We start from the raw sequence: 22,272 nt of genomic DNA on the forward strand, positions 1-22,272 counted from the left end.
GACGCAGGGTGGGCACCTACGCTCTTGGATAGAAGAATAGCGGCGATTCTGCAGGGTGGGCACATGCTCTGGAATGGCAAAAAAGGGGGGATCCTCACGCTGGGGGATCACTCGAGTTAGGGATCGCAGCGCTGGGCTGCAGGTGAGAACAGCAGCGCTCCTGGGCAGGGATATCAAGCGCTGCCCAGGCGCTTTAGGGACAAAGTTTCCCAGTCAAAAAGAAGTCCAGCAAGGTCCTTAGGAAGGTGGGGGGGGGGCAAAGGCTAGGCCCAGGGGCCAGCTCATAGGGCCCTCCAGGCAGGGAGGCAGTCCCCAGTGGCGGTTCCTCCTGGCACCCAGCAGCAGCAGGGCCCCCTCAAGTTAGGATCAGGAAAAATAACATTTTGTATGGGGTCACAGCCCCTTCTTATACCAAGAAATCCTTTGTCTACAAGGGTGCAGGCAAGGGGCGAACCAGATACAACTGGTTCCTGAGCACTTTGTTTTGCTCAGCCCCTCTGCCTATTCACAGGATGGGTAGGGTCATCAGTCGCACCACAGGGGGCAGAGCCAGCATTGTGTGGGGAAAGCCCAGCCCTATTCAGGTCCCAGGTGCACTCCTCCCTCACATCACTCATGCAGATCTCTCCACTCACCACCGGGGCAGACCCATCCTGACTCCTGGAGCCAGGCTCACCAGCCAGGTCCAGCCAATCACAAGCCAGACAGCCAATTCACATAATTTACACAGACATGCCAACTTCTGGAAGTGGCACTTCCACACTAGGCACAATTATGCCGCACACATCATCGCGCAGCATTTAATCACATAAGTCCGCACATACCAAACTCGCACCTGCACTCCCCACGCATCAGGAACTACCAGGGACACATACATTCCCCATGCATTCCTATGGGAGGGCAGGCCAACCTTACTACACGCACGCACTTTACCCTGGGACACAGTGGTAAAGTGCAGAGAAGCAAACAAAAAAATCACTAACACCATGTCACAATTAAAAGCAAAAAGTTTAGGGGTGAACCTGCCAGAAGGGCCAAGTCCAACACCTGTGAATGCTGATCCTCTTCCTGAGGCAATGGGGAAGGCACTGCCTTAACCCACCTGCTTCTCCTCCTGGTAGGCAACGGGTCCATTGTTCCAGTGCCAGTTCAGTGTTGCTATTTCTGACCTGTGACCTAGTCACAGCAAGGACATGAGCTGATATCCCTAACATTTCTGCATGGGTCCTATACTCCACTTCAGCCCAACCTGAAGTCTCCAGGTCATTTCCAAGCAAGCATTCTACAGGTAGGTCTGAGCTAACCACAACCTTTTTGAGGCCAGTTACTCCTCCCCAGGAGAAATTAACAATTGTCATACTGTAAATGGTAGTAACATTGCTAGCATTGGTCAGTAGGTAATTTTCACCTAGTATGATCTGTCCAGGATCCACAAAGCCAGGCGTCACCATTGTGACGCTAGCACATGTGTCCCTGTAGGCCTGAGCCACTTTGTCATTAATTAAAGAAGTTTGTCTGTACTTGCACAAAGGTTTCTTTGGGCCTTCTTTCTTTTTAGATTGTTGGGAACCCCCACCATTAGAAGCTTTTTAGGGACCTTGAGAAGACTTCTGGTCTTTTGCTATCTCCCCACCCTTTTGGTCTTGCTTCTTCTGATCACCACCTTGGTTCTGTACCTTCTGCTTCACCCTGGTTCTGACCCATGTGTCTGCCTTCTTTTCCAATTCTTGTGGAGAGGTCAAATCAGAGTCAACCAGGTGTTGATGCAATAGCTGGTTTTGACAGTTATTAAGAATCTGTTCTCTCATAAAAAGGTTATACAATCCTGTATAGTCACTTACTTTACTGCCCAATAACCAGCCTTCCAGAGCCTTAGTAGCAAAATATACAAAATCAGTCCAGTCCTGAGTCTGTGTCTTTTGGTTATCCCTGAACAGCAACCTGTACTGCTCAGTGGTTAGGCCAAACCCATCTATCAGAGCTCTCTTCAGGACATAGTAGTTCTCAGCATCCTGGTTATTAACTGTCAGGAGCTTATCTCTGCTTTATCTGAAAAGGAGAGCCACAAGATTGCTGCCCACTGACTTTTGGGTATCTGCTGTACTTTGCAGGCCCTCTCCAAAGCAGTTATCCATTTGTGGATGTCATCCCCAATCTGATAGGGAGGGACAATCTTGTTCAGGTTTCTATGGTCATGAGATCTTTCCCTATCTCTAGGAATTATGCTGCCACCAGTGGGCTCTAGCCCACTCAATTTCATCTCTCTCTCAAGAGCTAGGGTCTCTTTTGCATGGACAACTTCTTGCCTCTTGATACTAAGCTTGGCCTCTCTTATTCTAGCTTTATGCTCTCTTCTCTGAGGAGAAGACATCCTCCTCAAAGCAGAGGCATTGGACCTTACTGAGGAATCAGAATGCTCAGAGCCACTGGATTGTGACCTGTGCCTTCTGTTTCCAGTGTTAGGCCTACTGGGGTGAATGGAGGGGGCCTGCCTTGGCCCTCTCCACTTCCAGTTAGTCCTAGGTTGCCCAGGTCAGCACCATCAACTGCATCCTGATCATCATCCTCATCAGAGACAACTGGTTCTTCCCCAGTTATATTTTCCTCGGTTGAGAGACGGCCCCCCCTCTCTACCCCCTTGGCTACCTGGGTCTGATGCATTCTCTACATCATGGGCCACTAAGATATCTACCACGTGGTAAAAGGTTGGACTCTGTCCTTGTCTCAACTTTCTGACTGCACACAGGCTTCTCAGTTCTTGAAAAGTGAATGAGTCATACTTAGAAGGTACCCTCTGGGTTTCTTCTTGAAGAGGTCCACTAGGGCCTGCTTCCAAGGACATTTTCTAGTGAGGTGTGGTGTGGGAACCTACCTACACTAAATGGTTTCCTACTAGAACCTCTCTAGGAGTTGCAGTCAGGGTGTGCTAAGCCCTTACCACCTACAACTACTAAGTTCAGTAGAACTTACGTATATCTAAGACTTGATTTATATGTACCTACAGGTACCTTGATATGATCTTTCAGATGATATTACAAGATTATTTGGTAAAACAAATTGCAAGCTCTTATCCCAACTGCTGCACACCAATGTGAGAAGTTAGCCTGGCATATGATGTCCACTAGTTCTAGAGGGCACCGTGCACCAGTCTAAACGACTCTTATTGATGGTGGTTGTAAAGTCAACCTTATAGAAAGCTATCCTAGTGGTAGCATGGACCAGCAGTCTTCAGGCTAAGACTTCAGTAGGCGAGTTAAGCAAGTTGTTTTACCATATATAATCCCTTGAATACCAAATGAAAGGACACCACACAAGGTATATATCAAATATATATGTATTTAATCTTAACACAACCCTTCTGCACTCTTTATGAGGTCAGAGGTAAAAATACAAGTAACACAGTTAATATACGGTAAGTTGCACAGGATACGTTATGCCCTAGGGGCCTTGCAAATCATAAACTAAGAAATTGGTATAAGTACCACGTGAGAGTTAAAAGCAGGCCTGGGGCCTGTGGAATCGTGAGGGCTACACTAAACAACCAAAGGTTAGAAAGTAGGAGGCCCACGGGAGACGCGTGCAGTGTCTAAACACAGACGCGGGTTACCATTGACTTTCTATGGGAAACGAAGAAGTTACAAATATGCAATTTAAGGACACTTCCGGATGGACTAGGATGGAACCCTGTTAGACTAGGATACTTCGAGAGTCAAGACCCACGGGAGCACTGGAGTACTCGTGTTACCTCACCCAGGGAAGCCGGGTGTAAAGTTGCCTTTTCGTGTCTGGTTTCGTCGTCGTTTTCTATGGAGAGCTGCAAAGAAGTGCTTCAGGCGACCAGAGGAAAAGTGTCCGGGTGGATCCAAGGGTGGATCGGTGATGTGAAGAGCCTGAAAGTAGAGGGGACAGAGTCTGGGACACTACCCATTGACCAGGAAGGTACAAGGAAGGAACCAGGCAATGTCGGGTGCTTGAAGGTGAAGAAGGTGAGTTTGTCGCTTCAGCCCCGAGGTCAATGAGGCATCGATGATGACCAGGCGCTGGATTCGAGCTGTCCCACGATGGATCTAGATGACTGCGGTGTCGATATCTGGATTAGACCCAACAAGGCTTGGCAACTGCAACCCACGCAGGATGTCAAGATTGGCTCTCTTGCAGACCAGCAAGGTCTGTGGCACTTCTCCTTTTTAGGGAAGTTGGAGAAAGCCTGGAGCAACCAGAAAAGCAAAGTCAATTCAAGATGGCATCTTCAGGGGGCTCACCAGCCAACGGACAAGGAACTGGGAAGATGGGTCGAGCTTAAATGCAAAGGCGGAGCCCACGGGACACTCGCGGAGTGTGGGGGCCTGGGCTTCGATGCAAATGGTGCTCGGGGCTGGGGCTTCTTGTATCCCAATGCACAACTTACTGAGGCTTCAGGAAAGGAGTGCAGGTAGCAAAATGCAGGATGTTCAAGATGTCCGGTCCCACGTCTCTCGTGTCCGCCACGGGTCTCAGCTTTGCTGTGGATGTGGGTCGGGGTCATAGAAGTCTGGAAGTCCAGTTCTTGTGTCGCAGAGTCTTCGGGTTCCGACGGGAGCCATGAAAATGCAGACCGGCAAAGTTGCTGTTGGTGCCTGTTTGCACAGGGCGATCACTCCTTGACCACAAGGGAGATGTCTTCCGTCTTCCAGTCAGAATGGAATGTCGAAGGTCCAAGATTTGTCTTTCAAAGATTCGTCCAGGATAATCTAAAGTCTTGGGGGCACAGCTCCTACACTTATACTAAGAAAGGGGGCTGGATTACCTGACTAGGTCCCTCCTATGGGTGGACCTGAGAAGGGGGTGGTTACACCCCTTGCCCTTTGTCCAGTTTCATGCCAGAGCTGGGGCTGGAGTGCCCCAGCAACGGGTTTGAACCGGGCTATGCATGGAGCACCTTGTGTGCCCCAGGCAGTGTCTAGATGCATTCACTGAATGCATTCTTGGAATGCAGCCCTCCCTGTCCCAATACACAAAACCTCTGTCTGGAGAGGTGCTGGCACCTCCCTGGACAGGAAACCTACTGTCCAGGCTGCCCTTGCTGGAGTTTCCCCCAGCAACAGGAGGTCAGACTCGTGTCTGTGGCAGTAGCATCCATTTTGTGATGCTGAGGCTCTGTTTAACTTTAACCGGGTAAAGCAGTAACCTACATGTCTTTACCCTCTAGAAGGGTGGAATGCTACCCCCGCCACCAGAATTGGAGGGGGGGGGGGTATTATTCCAAAGTGTTTGACACCTTACATGACATGTTTTGATGAAGCCAAACCAATGTTAGCATTAACCGTGAGGATTATAATGCACTTAAGAGTATATAGTATGGCTATATCATAGAGCAGCTATAAGGCGATGGTTCTGAAAGCTGCAGAGGGGCTCAGCTCATGCCAGAGCACCATCTCACATAAAACCAAGCATTCTGCCTCCAGGATTGTTAAGGCCTGCCATAGGAGTGACTTATAGATTACTATGTGTCTATAGCTACCTTATATATAGACACCAAGCTGAGTGATCAGCCTGTGCTGTCAGTTTGGATTGCCAGCCAGGGGTGGCATAATACATGCTGCAGCCCCTGGTAGGCCTTGGATGCACGTATGCCCTGGGTACCTATGGTACACTATAGAGGGGCTCACAAAGGTGACCCAATACCCAATCAGGTATGTACCTAAAGTACATGGTATCAATTTAGAGAGAGAACAGCTGGGTTGTGGGTCTGATTAGCATGCCCACAGCCACAATACAGTCGAAAAACCAGAGAATCACAGCAAAAAGTGGGGGTGACCATAGCAAGCAGACCCTACTCTCCTACACTAGTGATCTAGGAAAGGCCATTTGTTTTAAACTAAGGAATCAGTCTTGTTGTAACCACTGCTTCAAATGTCAATGTAGACTGAGGCCGTGTCCAGTTAGCTCAGTGAAATTCACCATGTAAAATTGGGGGATGATAAGGACTTACCTGGTGGCCCAGAACTCATCACACTCCTCCGACAGGACCTGGTCACTGCAACACCTGACAATGGAAAAACATCACAGCTGTAAAGGAAACCAAAAAAGGACAAAAAAGACAAAAACAAAACAAACAAACAGAGGGAAGAGAAAAAAACACTATCTTCCACAATCACTACAGTTACACAAAACAACCCCTGAAGTGGCAAAGAAGACAGAAAAGGGCAGGAGGGGAGGACGTAAAGAGGTGGAAGTCAGAACCAGAGAGAAAAGACGCAGAAAGAACAGCCAGAGGGGGCACAGTTTCACATGGTGTAGAGCAGGAGACAAATACTAAATGTTTTATTTATTTTTGACATGTATAAAGCGCTCTGCAACCCTACGGGCATCCTGGTGCTGAAACCCAAATAGTGAAGGAACTGCTGGGCAAACAGGAGGCAAGTGCTCACGGCCCAGTGCAGCCCAACTTGATAAGGAACATGAACTGCACGAGGCCCACAACATGTTCCAGGTGGAATGTAGCTCCACTGGGTTATTATCAGAAGTCTGATAGCAACAAGAATAGTGTACAGAGGGAGTCAAATGTTGAAGTTGGAGAGACATAAATAAACTGAGATTGAGAGAGGGAATAGAGAAAGAGGAAACAGGGGAAAGGGAAGCTTAGGGTGCTAAGAAACACTACCTGGCAATTCTTTTTTACTTCCTTCAAGGGTGTCAGCCTCACGTCACAGCACCGTCTGATCATCCAAGAATACCTTGAAAGGAAGTAAAAAGAAGGTTTTAAATCAGCCAACAATCACACTTCACCCGATCTTCCAAATAACCGCCCTGAACCAACAAAACTAAAGGAACTCTTGTGCTCTGGAAGCCATTGTGAAGCAACTATGGTTGTGAATAAATATACTTTTTTGGGTCACCAAGATTCATGATCCCTTGCTGGAAAAGGTCTCAGTGAATATGGAGCGCACCCACAGCCTCAGAGAACAGACCCCAACAACACAGGCCCTTCTTCATAACTCCCATCTTTCCATTTACATCCCGTTAAACTTGCGAAGCAAAACAATCTTATTCACAAACGGCATATTAAAGCCCTTGTACATAATTGTGAGCACCCCTCATTAATCAGTCAACCAGACTCTCAGAATTATAGATAACCTGGTTTCTGAGTAACAGTGATTCAAGTTCAAGCTGATGCAGTGTGCGAATGCTGCGAATGAAAGCAACAAGGCATCAATGTGTTGGTGTAGGAAAGCGCCCTTTTTTGAATGGGTACCACCCACGTTTTGCCTGACTTCTGATGCAACCAGACTTGATGTGCCCTGGGACTCTGCCAATCAAGCTCCCAGGGCCTGTGTTCTCTTCCAAGATTGGACCTTTGTACCAACAATTGGCACATATCTGGCCACAGGTAAGGGCACTGTGACCAGGACAGGCCTCTAAGGGTTGCAGCACATTTTGTGCCACCCTTAGAGGCCCTGTACCTTAACACACATACACTGCCATTGCAGGCCGCATATTTTGGTGCAGAGAATTGTGAAAAGTCGACATGACGCACATACCTGTGTGCCATGCTTGCAGCCCACTGCCAATGGTATAGATAAGCCATCCCTCTAGCTGGGTGCACTATACCAGTGGTGAGGGTACGGTTGCATGAGCCCTGTACTCCTTCAGTGTCTAAGTCCATTCTTAGACATTGTAAGTGCAGTGCTGCATTAAAGATTCTATAGGCTGGGAATTTGTCATTACGAACTCCACAGCACCATAATGGCTTTACTGAATTCTGGGAAGTTTGGTAGCAAACTTCTCAGCACATTAAACCCACACTGATGCCAGTGTCGAATTTAATGTAAAATGCACCACAGAGGGCATCTTAGAGATACCCCTGAAAAACAACCAGCTCTGGTGTGGTTCCTGATTGGCTACCCACCATTTGCCTCCACCAGACAGATTTCTGGATCCCTGGGTAGAGAGCCTCCGCTCTCTGGGTCAAAAACCAAAGCCCATCCTGGGCAGAGATGTCATGCCTCACCCCCCATGATAGGCTGGGACCATGAAGGGAAAGCTTCAAAGGCCTGCCACCTTTGTAAGCTGTCTCTGCCTTTAGCTGCCCCAGCATCTTACTCCCTCTGTTGTGACCCCCACTTTAGGCAGGAGAACCGGCAGGAAAACCCAGTGAGAAAGAGAAGTGTGCCCACCTTTGCCAACCCCACCATTAAGTGGGGGAGTTGAGGTGAGGCACACATCTCAGTCCCCGTCATCTTGAAGATGGTGATCACAGCAAACTGGAGAGAGGCTCATGCTCCACTCCCACCGGAGGGTGGCATAGTAGGGGGTGTACTCACCCCAAGGAAGGGACCCATTGGTCCCAATCTGCACACCTCTGTAAGGCTCCTAAATTTAGTATTTAGGGGTGATCCTGAACCTTGCCTCCTCAGATTCGAGGAAGAAAGAACAAGGACCAAATAAGCCATGCTGACCCAGAAAGTAGAGGACGCCTACTGCCTTGGCCACAGCCCTACTGGCCTGTCCTGACTCCGACCTGCCTACAGCGAATAAACTGGCGTATCCAGCAGCAGCAGCTCCCCAGAGCCCAGAGGCCTTCCCCTGCACCCATCTTACAGACTCTGTCTCCTGTGAGCACCGAACTTGCTCAAGCAAAGACTCACCCACAGAATTCGGATCCAGGCAGCTCTGCGATTTTGCACCACTCTCCACCCGACACCATGGCCGGAGCTCAAGTGCCCCAACACCCAGAAAAGGTCACACCCTAGCGATCCTGGCCTAGAATATGGTGACCCCCGACCTTCCTCAAGCTTCGAGACGACGCCTGCAGCTTCAATTTGAAGGGTCACCACGACCGGAGCGGGTAGGAAAACTTGATGCCAGAAGACACCTCAGCACCCAATGCCCCACGGCCTTGGGTGGCCCAACCGATGGTGTCCAGGCATCCCCCAAGAATCCAACTTACCTTTCGAGCGGGTGATTGCCTTCAGGAAGTCTCCATGCCCGAGCCTGCAGGATTTTTTCTGAACTGAAAGTCCCCATTGAGAAGCACTGGGTTTCCGACGTCTCCTAGGCACCCTGCACCCAGCCGCCCCTTTGACGCTGGTGGTGCACCTTAACCCCAGGAACTTGGCTCACAAACCCGAGTGGCCTGCCAGAGAGCAGCTCCTAACCAAAGGCCCTCTTAGCCCAATTGGCTAACGTTGAGCCCCTGCACTCAGCACCCGGACGCCCCAGTTTCGCTGGTGGTGCAACTTGAGTGCCAACCTAGACCTTAGGGAAGCTTGGTCTCAACCCCCCCAAAGCTCCCACTCGTGAGTCTCGTACTTACCTGTGAGACCACTATTCTCTCACAGGAACTAATGTTGTGTATTTTTGTTCCTGAAATGTTTTGTGTGCAGTTGATCTTTTGTATGGGAAGAAAGTAACTAAACTGCAGTCATGCTATCGAGATTTGACCACTCTATTGCCAAATAAACTAGGCTCCTTGCTGAAAGCACAAATAATCTGTATAGTTTAGGGAATAAATCACATTTAAGATCTCCTATACAATCAGCAGTCAAATACCATGAATTCAAATAAACGCGTTGTTTTATTACATGAAAAAGTAGCGTCTCCTGGTTAGGGGACGTCCCCCTGAGCACAGCGTGGGACCCGCTAAGCGGGTATTATGAATCGGTGAAGGATCATTCAAGGACTGCTATGATCTTGAATGGTGCGTTCATGAGAATTTATTCATGATTGATATTGGTATCTCATATCAAGGGATCAAGTTCTAAACTTGAGTGCGACCATCATTCATATAAACATGTTTCCCTGATGCATTTCGGGCTCTTACGGCCCTTCGTCAGGGAGCATCATCTACAAAAAAGAAAGCAATGATACTTAGTGGGAGCCTTTAAATGTATTGTCAACTAACAATCACATTATCACGTAAAGCATGGGTGAGTCAAATTATGACAGTAACGTAAAAAGAAGTGCAAACTCAAATCAACATAAACGTGTGACCCGCAATAAACGTTGAAACATTGCAAAAATATTACAAAAATAATATGGGCAGCGAGTCCTCGACTCATGGGTCATGCCATCTAGTGTAGAACATCATGATCACTATGAACATGCCGGGTGAGGTGAGTAAGTGAACCGTAACACGATAACCAAGTGTTTAACTGAATCGTAATGGTCTAGAACTGCGTGCTTGAAATAAACATGCCGGATGTGCAGAGTGATTCAGAAAAGGGGGTGGTGATGAACAGAGTGTCTGAATTAAGCAGACCACTCTTACCCAGTCCAAAGATCAGGGCTTGATCCATCACCGTTATTTAGCTCACTGCCTCATCCCAGCTCAGAACCTGGCTATATGCAAATTAGTCTGTCCCTGGCCCAGTGCATCATGGGAACAGGGCAGACCAAACTACCAAGCCAATTCTTCACCAGAAAGGAGACAAGCTACCGGGGACCGGTTTCTGGCATTTCAGCCTCGTCGGCCCGGCTTGCTTGAATCCTGATGGAGCAGTGAGCAAGGGACTCATGTCTGAGTATACCCTGCCACACCTATAGTGGCCAAAAATGATTCAGAAAAGGGGGTGGTGATGAACAGAGTGTCTGAATTAAGCAGACCACTCTTACCCAGTCCAAAGATCAGGGCTTGATCCATCACCGTTATTTAGCTCACTGCCCCATCCCAGCTCAGAACCTGGCTATATGCAAATTAGTCTGTCCCTGGCCCAGTGCATCATGGGAACAGGGCAGACCAAACTACCAAGCCAATTCTTCACCAGAAAGGAGACAAGCTACCGGGGACCGGTTTCTGGCATTTCAGCCTCGTCGGCCCGGCTTGCTTGAATCCTGATGGAGCAGTGAGCAAGGGACTCATGTCTGAGTATACCCTGCCACACCTATAGTGGCCAAAAACGATTCAGAAAAGGGGGTGGTGATGAACAGAGTGTCTGAATTAAGCAGACCACTCTTACCCAGTCCAAAGATCAGGGCTTGATCCATCACCGTTATTTAGCTCACTGCCTCATCCCAGCTCAGAACCTGGCTATATGCAAATTAGTCTGTCCCTGGCCCAGTGCATCATGGGAACAGGGCAGACCAAACTACCAAGCCAATTCTTCACCAGAAAGGAGACAAGCTACCGGGGACCGGTTTCTGGCATTTCAGCCTCGTCGGCCCGGCTTGCTTGAATCCTGATGGAGCAGTGAGCAAGGGACTCATGTCTGAGTATACCCTGCCACACCTATAGTGGCCAAAAACGATTCAGAAAAGGGGGTGGTGATGAACAGAGTGTCTGAATTAAGCAGACCACTCTTACCCAGTCCAAAGATCAGGGCTTGATCCATCACCGTTATTTAGCTCACTGCCCCATCCCAGCTCAGAACCTGGCTATATGCAAATTAGTCTGTCCCTGGCCCAGTGCATCATGGGAACAGGGCAGACCAAACTACCAAGCCAATTCTTCACCAGAAAGGAGACAAGCTACCGGGGACCGGTTTCTGGCATTTCAGCCTCGTCGGCCCGGCTTGCTTGAATCCTGATGGAGCAGTGAGCAAGGGACTCATGTCTGATTATACCCTGCCACACCTATAGTGGCCAAAAACGATTCAGAAAAGGGGGTGGTGATGAACAGAGTGTCTGAATTAAGCAGACCACTCTTACCCAGTCCAAAGATCAGGGCTTGATCCATCACCGTTATTTAGCTCACTGCCCCATCCCAGCTCAGAACCTGGCTATATGCAAATTAGTCTGTCCCTGGCCCAGTGCATCATGGGAACAGGGCAGACCAAACTACCAAGCCAATTCTTCACCAGAAAGGAGACAAGCTACCGGGGACCGGTTTCTGGCATTTCAGCCTCGTCGGCCCGGCTTGCTTGAATCCTGATGGAGCAGTGAGCAAGTGAGTCATGTCTGAGTATACCCTGCCACACCTATAGTGGCCAAAAACGATTCAGAAAAGGGGGTGGTGATGAACAGAGTGTCTGAATTAAGCAGACCACTCTTACCCAGTCCAAAGATCAGGGCTTAATCCATCACCGTTATTTAGCTCACTGCCCCATCCCAGCTCAGAACCTGGCTATATGCAAATTAGTCTATCCCTGGCCCAGTGCATCATGGGAACAGGGCAGACCAAACTACCAAGCCAATTCTTCACCAGAAAGGAGACAAGCTACCGGGGACCGGTTTCTGGCATTTCAGCCTCGTCGGCCCGGCTTGCTTGAATCCTGATGGAGCAGTGAGCAAGGGACTCATGTCTGAGTATACCCTGCCACACCTATAGTGGCCAAAAACGATTCAGAAAAGGGGGTGGTGATGAACAGAGTGTCTGAATTAAGCAGACCACTCTTACCCAGTCCAAAGATCAGGGCTTGATCCATCACCGTTATTTAGCTCACTGCCCCATCCCAGCTCAGAACCTGGCTATATGCAAATTAGTCTGTCCCTGGCCCAGTGCATCATGGGAACAGGGCAGACCAAACTACCAAGCCAATTCTTCACCAGAAAGGAGACAAGCTACCGGGGACCGGTTTCTGGCATTTCAGCCTCGTCGGCCCGGCTTGCTTGAATCCTGATGGAGCAGTGAGCAAGGGACTCATGTCTGAGTATACCCTGCCACACCTATAGTGGCCAAAAACGATTCAGAAAAGGGGGTGGTGATGAACAGAGTGTCTGAATTAAGCTGACCACTCTTACCCAGTCCAAAGATCAGGGCTTGATCCATCACCGTTATTTAGCTCACTGCCCCATCCCAGCTCAGAACCTGGCTATATGCAAATTAGTCTGTCCCTGGCCCAGTGCATCATGGGAACAGGGCAGACCAAACTACCAAGCCAATTCTTCACCAGAAAGGAGACAAGCTACCGGGGACCGGTTTCTGGCATTTCAGCCTCGTCGGCCCGGCTTGCTTGAATCCTTATGGAGCAGTGAGCAAGGGACTCATGTCTGATTATACCCTGCCACACCTATAGTGGCCCAAAACGATTCAGAAAAGGGGGTGGTGATGAACAGAGTGTCTGAATTAAGCAGACCACTCTTACCCAGTCCAAAGATCAGGGCTTGATCCATCACCGTTATTTAGCTCACTGCCCCATCCCAGCTCAGAACCTGGCTATATGCAAATTAGTCTGTCCCTGGCCCAGTGCATCATGGGAACAGGGCAGACCAAACTACCAAGCCAATTCTTCACCAGAAAGGAGACAAGCTACCGGGGACCGGTTTCTGGCATTTCAGCCTCGTCGGCCCGGCTTGCTTGAATCCTGATGGAGCAGTGAGCAAGGGACTCATGTCTGAGTATACCCTGCCACACCTATAGTGGCCAAAAACGATTCAGAAAAGGGGGTGGTGATGAACAGAGTGTCTGAATTAAGAAGACCACTCTTACCCAGTCCAAAGATCAGGGCTTGATCCATCACCGTTATTTAGCTCACTGCCCCATCCCAGCTCAGAACCTGGCTATATGCAAATTAGTCTGTCCCTGGCCCAGTGCATCATGGGATGTGCAGAGTGCACAGAAAAGCCATGGAGCGATACTCATGATGAATGGAAAACACAATATCTCAAAAAACGTAACCATAGGGTGTACAAAGAATGTGAGTGCCAAGATCTAAGCCCAAAATGAGCTGGTGTACTTTCAGCGGTATTGTTGCTAGGATATTGAGCGTGATCCAAAACGTGTAACCCGAGTGGGAGGCTGGGTGTTTAACAAGTGAAGATTAACAAGTGAAAGGGGACTGAAAGGTCAGAGTGTGGGTGATCGCGGGTGGGTGCCATCTTGTAACATGTGTAAATACGGAGTTTTACACAATGTAAATATGCGAGTGCAAATATCAGAAATAACAGGATGTGTATCAAAATGACAAAATCTGACCAGATGACATGTAACTGAATAAAACGGACACAATCTGTATACAAAATATATACAATTCTAATGTAAAAACATACCAGGCCAAAGCACCCGTGTTATGATGCCCAAATAAAAAAATAGTTCCAATATAGAAAATGGAAATAACAATAAGAGTTGAATACAGCAGGGGTTGTACAAGATAAGAAGCTGAATGGAGAAAAAAAAAGAATACAATAATGACAATGTAAATAAAAAATTAACACACTAAGGGTTGTGCAATGGTAAAATGAGCTGAAGAGTGAAAGTGGAGCAGCAAGAGTGAAACTAACATGAGAGACCTGTGAAGTGGAGAGGAGTTAGTGTATTCAAGAGTTGATAACCTAAAGATGCAAATGGAATTCACCATGTACAAAGTGCGCGAACAAAACGTTAGAATAAAAAAAACGCTGTTCTGAACATATAAGAGTAGTAAGAAAAATGTGTAAGGAGATAAAGAAGTGTGATTGGTGGTGAAAGTAATTACACTAAAGCTACAGGAATTACTATGAGATGATAGCATTAAATGAAAAGAGAGCATTATAAGAGTCCATGCTGGTGTTACAGATAACAAGAAAATGCCATTCTGTCATTATGGCCATTGGGCTTGAGTGAGTTGAGAAATGTAATCCAATGATTTCCACTTTGAAGAAGACAACGACGACAGTTGTTATTATCTCTTCCTTCCAATTTCTCCACTGTGATGTTCGAGAAAGTGAGCAGCAATCACTGATTCTGTGTTTTTGGTCCGAATGTTGCTTTTGTGCTCATGGATTCTGGTTTTGATTTTTCTTTCAGTCTTGGCCACATATACTAGGCCACAGGGGCATTTCAAAAGATAAATGACATGGGTGGTATCACAGTTCGCTGTCACTCTGAGATTGATTCTTGTCCCCTTCATTGGATGCGTCATCCAAGCTCCTTTTACAACATTGTTACAATTGCTGCAGATGTAACAGGGTATGGATCCTTTGTAAGTATTCTTATTGACAACTTTGGGTTGTTGTGTGAGCAGCTCTTTGATATTTTTGCCTCTACTGTTTGTAAAGATTGGCCTCTAAAAGAAGAGTCCCTTGAAATCTGGTTCCATGGCTAGAATCGACCAATGTTTAATAATGGAGTTCTTAAAGCGAAGGCTCATGGTGGAAAATTTGGACTCCACTACCATCCTCTTCTGATCTTTCTTTTAAGTAGATCAGCCCAGGTTTTAGCTGCACTTCGTAGTTTGACGTGTTCCAACACATTTGAGGGTATCCATATTGCTCAAATCTAGTTAACATGTTGTTGACTTGTTCAGAGCAAGTTACGGGGTATGACACTATCCGTTTGACTCGCAAAAGTTGCGAGTATGGTAGGTGATTTTTAAAGGATTGTTGGGGAATGCTGTTGTAATGCAGCATGTTGTTCCTGTCCATGATCTTTCTGAAAATGTTGGTTTCTAGCTTGTTAGAGACTCTGTTGATTTTAACGTCTAGGAATGCCATCGTATTTTCATGAATCTCATAAGTGAATTGAATTCTGTCATGAATTTCATTCAAAGAATTGAGTGCAGTGATTAGACTGCTCTGTGACCCTTTCCATAAGCTGAAAATGTCATCGATGTATCTCAGAAAAACTAATGAGTGTTCTTTCCAGGTAGTCAACCTCAGATTATTGTTCTCCTCAAATTTGTGCATGAAAATGTGAGCATAAGCTGGAGCGGCACAATTGGCCATTGAAGTCCCAGTGAACTGTAAAAAACACTGGTATTCCCACTTGAAATAACTTTGTTAGAGCGTGAAGTGTAACAGTTGGAATGTAACAAAGTGTCTTAAGTGGCTTCAAGACCCAAGTAGTGTGGTATGGAGTCGTATGGAAGTATATAAGGATTTCATATCCACTGCGCATGGCCACATGTCGTCATACGCCGCAAAGGAGATTTGATTAATTCTGGAAGTAAAATCTGTAGTTTCTCTGATGTAAGTTCTCATACTTTGACCGAAGGGTTGTAGATGTTTATCAAAGAATTTGCCTATGGGTTTGTGTATGCTCCCTCTTGTAGAAACAATAGATGTAAATTGAGGAAGGTGCAGATTTTTATGTACTTTAGGTAACATGTACATTACGGGCGACTTGGGAATGGTTTGCGTAAGATATCTGCTCACTTTCTCAGTGAGGACTCCGTTGTCGACGGCTCTCTTTAACAAATATTTGAGGATGTTGGAAAACTGTTAAGTGAGATTGTAGTCCAGCATAGAATCAGTATCAGAGTCCATAATATGATTTCTCTATAAAAACTAGTATCCATGGTTACCAATGCCCATCCTTTATCTGCATTTTGACACGGGATAGTTGGGTTGTTGGCTAAACGTTTCAACACTTCCGTTTCTTTGATGGTTAGATTGTGGTTTTTCGATTTCTTTTGAAAATTAAATGATTGTAAATCATTTTTAACTAAGTTCTCAAAAATACCAAGGCTTTTGTGGCTGACTGGAGCCATATGGGTGCTCTTGGGTCTCAGGTCCCTTAACCGGTCGTCATCTTCAGCGTTATGTTGCACAACAATATATATGATCCTTCACAGATTCATAATACCCGCTTAGCGTGTCTCATGCTGTGCTCAGGGGGACGTCCCCTAACCAGCAGAAACTAGTTTTTCATATTAATTTCACACTCCTTTGACCAGAGAGTGAGACCCCAGAGGCACACGCAACAATTGGAACAACTTATCTATCTTCATTTGTGCATTTTCTAACACATACTACGTGTGTTTTATTATATATCAAAAAATATAAATTTCTTATTAATATGTAAAATCAAGTCATAATTGTGTACATTCCATAGCATCATGATTGTTCTTGCTGTATCATAATTTAGTTCATGTTAACGTTAAAGTAAATTGGGTTTGATCCTGGTACGCACCTCTGTATGTGGGGTTTTAAAAGCTCTTGCATGTCCATACATTGGTGGTGTTTGGATGTTTGGTTATGTATCATTAATGCAGATTTATAAAGTATTGGGTTATAAATGTATTATGCTACTAATGACCGTACAAACCACTTGTTCCTAAATAAAAATTGTCCCATTTAGAACTTGTTGCTGTTAACATGAAAGTAAAGTGATTTTCACCCTGGAGCAAACCCCTGTAGTGTGTTATGCATAAGGATGGGTGTGCTGAAGAGCAGTCTTGTTGCTGTTCCTCACTGGTTGGGTTGTGGTGGTGGTGAGAATGATGATGGTCGGCAGTAGGAAAAACTTCCCAGACTCAGCACTTTGTTAAAATGAAATCGGTGGAAAGCATTAGTTTCTACTATCTTTGGCTACTGAAGATGTATCCTTTCTCCTTATATTCATATTATATCGGTGAACTCCTTCCTCTAAGCAGGACTGGGCTATGAGAACACTGTGTATTTGACAGCTAAAGCAACACAAAAGCACATTACAGATGATTCAGAATGCTACGATCTATCTTATTTGTGGTCTGAGGACGTGCCAACTGCATCACAAAGTTTCACCGTTTGCTCATGAGGCAGTATATACTTTTTATGTCCATTCATTCACTGCCATTTTATAAAACGAGGGTTTCTTTTTGCTTGTTATGTTATGTTTTGATAAAGTGCGCAGCTGCCCCAGCAACGGGGCGTCCCAGCGCTAAAATGTCACTGCCACAAGCAAGCCAAGAACACCCAGGAGGCAATTATGCAGGGAAGAGGTGAGTTGTGATGGCTTTACGTAAGAGAAAATGATTTTGAATGTTTCTAATATGTGCAGGGAGGGAGTTCCAAAGCTTAGGGCACAAACGGGGAAGGAGCGCCCTCCGGCCCGTACTCTCTTAAACTGAGGAACAACCGCTAGATGCTGAACCATGGAGCGCAGCTGACGAGTAGGTCTATAGGGCGCCATGAGGCTAGCCAGAATAGCAGGAGATTGGAGAAAAAATGATTCTGTGGGCAATACATCTTAAATTGGATGCTTTTCTCCACTGGCAGCCAATGTAGTTTGTGGATGGAACTAGTGATGGAACAGATTCTTGGCAGACATGTGTGTGTTCGCTGAAGGCTCCTTAATGTTGAGTAACGACTAAAACTACTTTTACATTCACTACAATGGTATGGTTTTTCCCCTGTGTGTGTTCGCTGATGTGTCTGTAGATTTGATAACTGACTGAAGCTCTTCATACATTCACTACACTTGAATTGTTTTTCCCCTGTGTGTGTTCGCTGATGGATCCTGAGAGTAGCGGAACAACTAAAACTACTTCCACATTCAGTGCAATCATATGGTTTTCTCCCTGTGTGTGTTCGCTGGTGGCTCCGGAGGGTTGATAACTGACTGAATTTCTTCACACATTCATTGCAATGGTAAGGTTTTTCCCCAGAGTGTGTTTGATTATGTTTTTGTAGGTCTGATGACCCACTAAAGCTCTTTACACACTCACTGCACTTGAATGGCTGTCTCCCTGTGTGTGTTAGTTTATGTAATTGGAGGTCTAATAAATGACTGAATTTCTTCACACACTCACTGCAATGGTACAGTGTTTCCCCTGTGTGTGTTCGCTGATGATCTTTTAGGAGTACTTTTGAACTAAAGTTCTTTATACATTCATTGCAATTGCATGTTGCTTCTCCTGTGTGTGATTCCTGATGGCTCTTTAGTAGCGATGACAAACTAAAGCTCTTGCTGGATGTGTATGATTTTTCCTTCTTGGTTTGTGTCTCTGGGTCGGGTTTATATTTGTCTGCATCCCATGACTGCATTTCCTGAAGAGCTAACATGATTGATAAACCACTTGTTTTATTCTCACATTCCCTGTATGTGTGTAGCATTTTGGACGCTTGATTTCAGATTTCACAATGAAATACAAGACTCGCCAACTACATATATTATAATTGTGGAAAGTAAAGCTTCTTAGTAGGTGGTTATGTCTTTAGATTGCATAATGGTTTTGCATGTTTACGGGTAAAGATTAATCTTCCTTCAGGTCGAAGCAAATTGGGAAAGTCTGTTGTAGATCAGAGACCCTCTCTTTCCTTTCCCCTTCAGTTGTCTGGCTCCACTCCATTGTGCTTTTTTCTTGCTCCTGTGGTTTGGCCAGAAAGAGTTTACTTTACACCTAGAGCACTGAATGGTGGTCTGCCCAACAGGTTCTACATATGTAGATTTAGTGAGCCATGTTTCTTAGAGGAATAAGATGCTGAGCTTGTGATCCAGGACAAGGTCGGGGATATCAGCAGAGTGGCAGGTCAGTGAGCGAAAGTTAATGCTTGCATTTTTTAAGTTAATGATATTGAGTTAGCCTTAGAGGAAGTAATAGCAGAAATAGTGAAGTTACCCTTAATAGTTGAAGCAAAACAACAATGTCTGCAGTGCACTCCGGCCATGCCGTTTTCCCCAAAGGCGAATGGGTGTAGGCAAACCTTGGTGCAACGTGGTCTGAATAACAGAGGTTAAGGGGCAGAGTAGGTAATCCTAGGCAATGCCAAAGGAGCAGGGGTTCTGGCCTCACGCACTGACAGGCTTGCCTTAGGTGCACCTTCAGCACATCCGCCCATTGGCTGCCATTTTATAGCAGATCTGACTCATAGAGCTTTCCCCAGGTGGCAGCCACTAGACTGCAAACCTCTCTCACTCTGTGGCCAGAACAAAATGGCCACTGAGGAGAACAGTAGCTCAACTATGGTGAAGAACGTCAAGCGAATTGCGCCCCGCCACACATTCAAATTCATAGGATTCTGTAGCAGCACACAATTTTTAAGATTATTAAAATTTAATGGCAACAGTTTTTAAAAGCGCCTCATGTCAAGCAGCAAAGTCTCACCACAAAGACAGTGTCTGTGCATTGGCTGCCTTTTTATGGCCACCTTTTTATGGTCGATTGGACTTTGACCCTTTCCATGAGAGTAGAAGAGCCTGAAAAAGCTAACACCTAGAGGATGCCTGTGTTGAGGGGGGAGGTGAGGGCCCAGGTGTCAGACAATATCAGACAATATCAGCAAGGGGCATAAAAGGATCCTAAGGAACACCCTGCTTCTCTGACATAGCCACAACAGATCCAAGGTTCATTTGCTATCAGTCCACTCTCTCAAACTCAGATTCCCTTTCCAGTGCCTCTGGGACTACAGCTGCTTCTAGGACCCCTTCCTGTAAGGCTGGTTCTCGCTCTACAACATTGGTTTCAGACTTGAAGATTGATTTGGAGATGGCAGAGCGGTTATTGCATCACAAATGTGACAGATATCTCAGTCTATCTTACGACAATTGTCACTGGGTTAAATGCACTTCTAATATGGCAGGCGGGATACTCGTCACGTTTGTGATGGAGTAACCTGTCTGCCAAAATCTAAATGAAACCCTTGATGTACATCGTGTTCAGTGTCACCCCAAGCAGAGACCACCATTTATTTATTTATGCAACTTATATAGCGCGCAAATACCCTGGGGTGTGTCGGCGCTGTGGAGTAAATCAGGGGGAAAGCAGCTGAGTGTGGAGACTACTGGTTGAAGGGCCAGGTTTTTATTTGTTTCTTGAATGTCATGAAGGTAGGACTAGTTTTAATGTGGAGTGGGAGGGCGTACGATCTAACCATCTAACCGTCCCCCTTGCAGCTAGTCACTGGTACGTCAATTCCAACGCCAATACCTCAGAGCAGAACCAAACTAAGCGCAGAGTCCAGCTCCAAGGCCTTAGGTAATGAAATACATCTATATCTCTCTGAACTGACCAAAACTTGCAGACTCCTCTCTAAACAGGTTACCCAAAGGAAGGCGGCGCGCACCTCCGTGGGCCTACTCTACACCATACAGCAGCCCTGGGACCGAGTTCTGATGCGCAACATTCATCGGCAGTGGAAAGACAGTAAGTTTGAACGGCCCTTCAAAGTAGTCTTTTCAACTCCTATAGCTGTCAAGGTCGAAGGGAAAGAGTCATGGTATCACTTGTCAGATATTCACTTGAATACATCACCGCCATAGCAACCCATACTAGGCCGGACCATCAACGCCCCCCTAAAGTGGGCAACGGTCAAGCCCCTCCTCAAGAATCCCTCGGCTGACCCAACGGACCTGAAAAACTACCGGCCCATCTCTTCTTCCCTTTGCAGCTAAAGTCACGGAGAGATTCATCAACACTCAGCTGACCACCTTCATTATAGAAAACGCCATCCTCGACTCCTACTTGCAGCAACCACAGTACCGAGACCTCCCTCCTCGCGGCCACCGACGACATCCGCATGCTACTTGACCAGGGCCACACTCCGGTCTTCATCCGACTAGACCTCTCCAGAGCCTTCAACACTGTCTCACACTGCACTCTCGAAGACAGACTCTACGACGCCGGTATACGAGGAACCACACTCTACAAGATCTGATTCTTTCTCCCAGGTAGAACCCAAAGGATCAGATTCCCTCCCTTCCTCACCGAACCTACAGAGATCAACTGTGGTGTACCTCAAGGATCCTCACTTAGCCCCACACCCTTCAACATCTACATGGCCCCCCTCGCTGCCATCGTCAGATAGCACATGCTCAGCATAGTATCTTACATCGACGACACCCAGCTCATCCTCTCACTCAAGAAGAACCCTGAAGACACCAGACTCAGCCTCCAAGAAGGAATGTAAGACATTGCAGCCTGGATGAGCGACAGCTGCCTCAAACTGAACTCAGAGAAGAGAGAGGTCCTCGTCCTCAGACCCTCACGCACCCTGTGGAACAGCTCCTGGTGGCCCCTTGCCCTTGGAAACCCACCCACCCTGACAGACCACGCCCAGAGCCTCTGCATCATTCTAGACTCCTCCCTCACCATGACCCGCCAGATCAACGCCGTCGCCTCCACCTGCTTCAACTCCCTCCGCATCCTTCGCAAGACCGCCAAGTGTATCCCCCCAAATGCAGAAAGACCGTCTCATAACCAGTAAACTAGATAAAAGCAACGCCCTCTACGCCGGGATCAACAAAACCCTGCTACACAAGCTCCAAACCATCCAAAACACCGCTGCCAGACTCGTCCTCGGAACCCTGCGACACGAGCACATGACCCAGCACCTACTCCACTGGCTCCCCTTCAAGAAGAGAGTTATGTTATGTTATGTTACAGTTATTTCTATAGCGCACGACTCACCCGGGGGCATCTCGGCGCTTGACTAGAAATATTTCCTGAAACTAGAAGAGCCAAGAGAGATTAGAATAGGAAGGCCTTTGGCTGTTTTCTAAATGTGCTGTAAATAGCGATTTCACAAAGGGGATTTGGTAGCTCATTCCAATATCTTCTACAATAACCTCTGAGCACACATATCACAAAGCAGTCTGTAAATATGAATAAAATGTTCCAGGCAAGAGTCACTTTTCACAAATCACCAATGTGTGATATAATCGTCCAAAATCAAATAGATGAGTCTTTCTTGTCGTTTATTTTCTTGCTTCAATATTCCAATTGATGATACAACAACAGC

At 46.7% G+C, this 22,272-nt stretch overlaps 1 protein-coding gene across 1 annotated transcript in view; it reads right to left on the reverse strand.

Moving 5' to 3' along the window:
- The window catches only part of LOC144755458 (uncharacterized), an 83,052-nt gene that overhangs the window by 26,815 nt on the left and 33,965 nt on the right, over window positions 1-22,272 (reverse strand). The window contains exons 2-3 of the mRNA XM_078644452.1: window positions 6,644-6,716; window positions 5,972-6,025 (exon numbers count right to left, since the gene is read on the reverse strand). The gene's annotated coding sequence lies outside the window, so the exon portion shown is untranslated. The remainder of the gene's footprint in view (window positions 1-5,971; window positions 6,026-6,643; window positions 6,717-22,272) is intronic.

Source organism: Lissotriton helveticus, chromosome 1_1, assembly GCF_964261635.1.
Source record: "Lissotriton helveticus chromosome 1_1, aLisHel1.1, whole genome shotgun sequence".
NCBI lineage: Eukaryota > Metazoa > Chordata > Amphibia > Caudata > Salamandridae > Lissotriton > Lissotriton helveticus.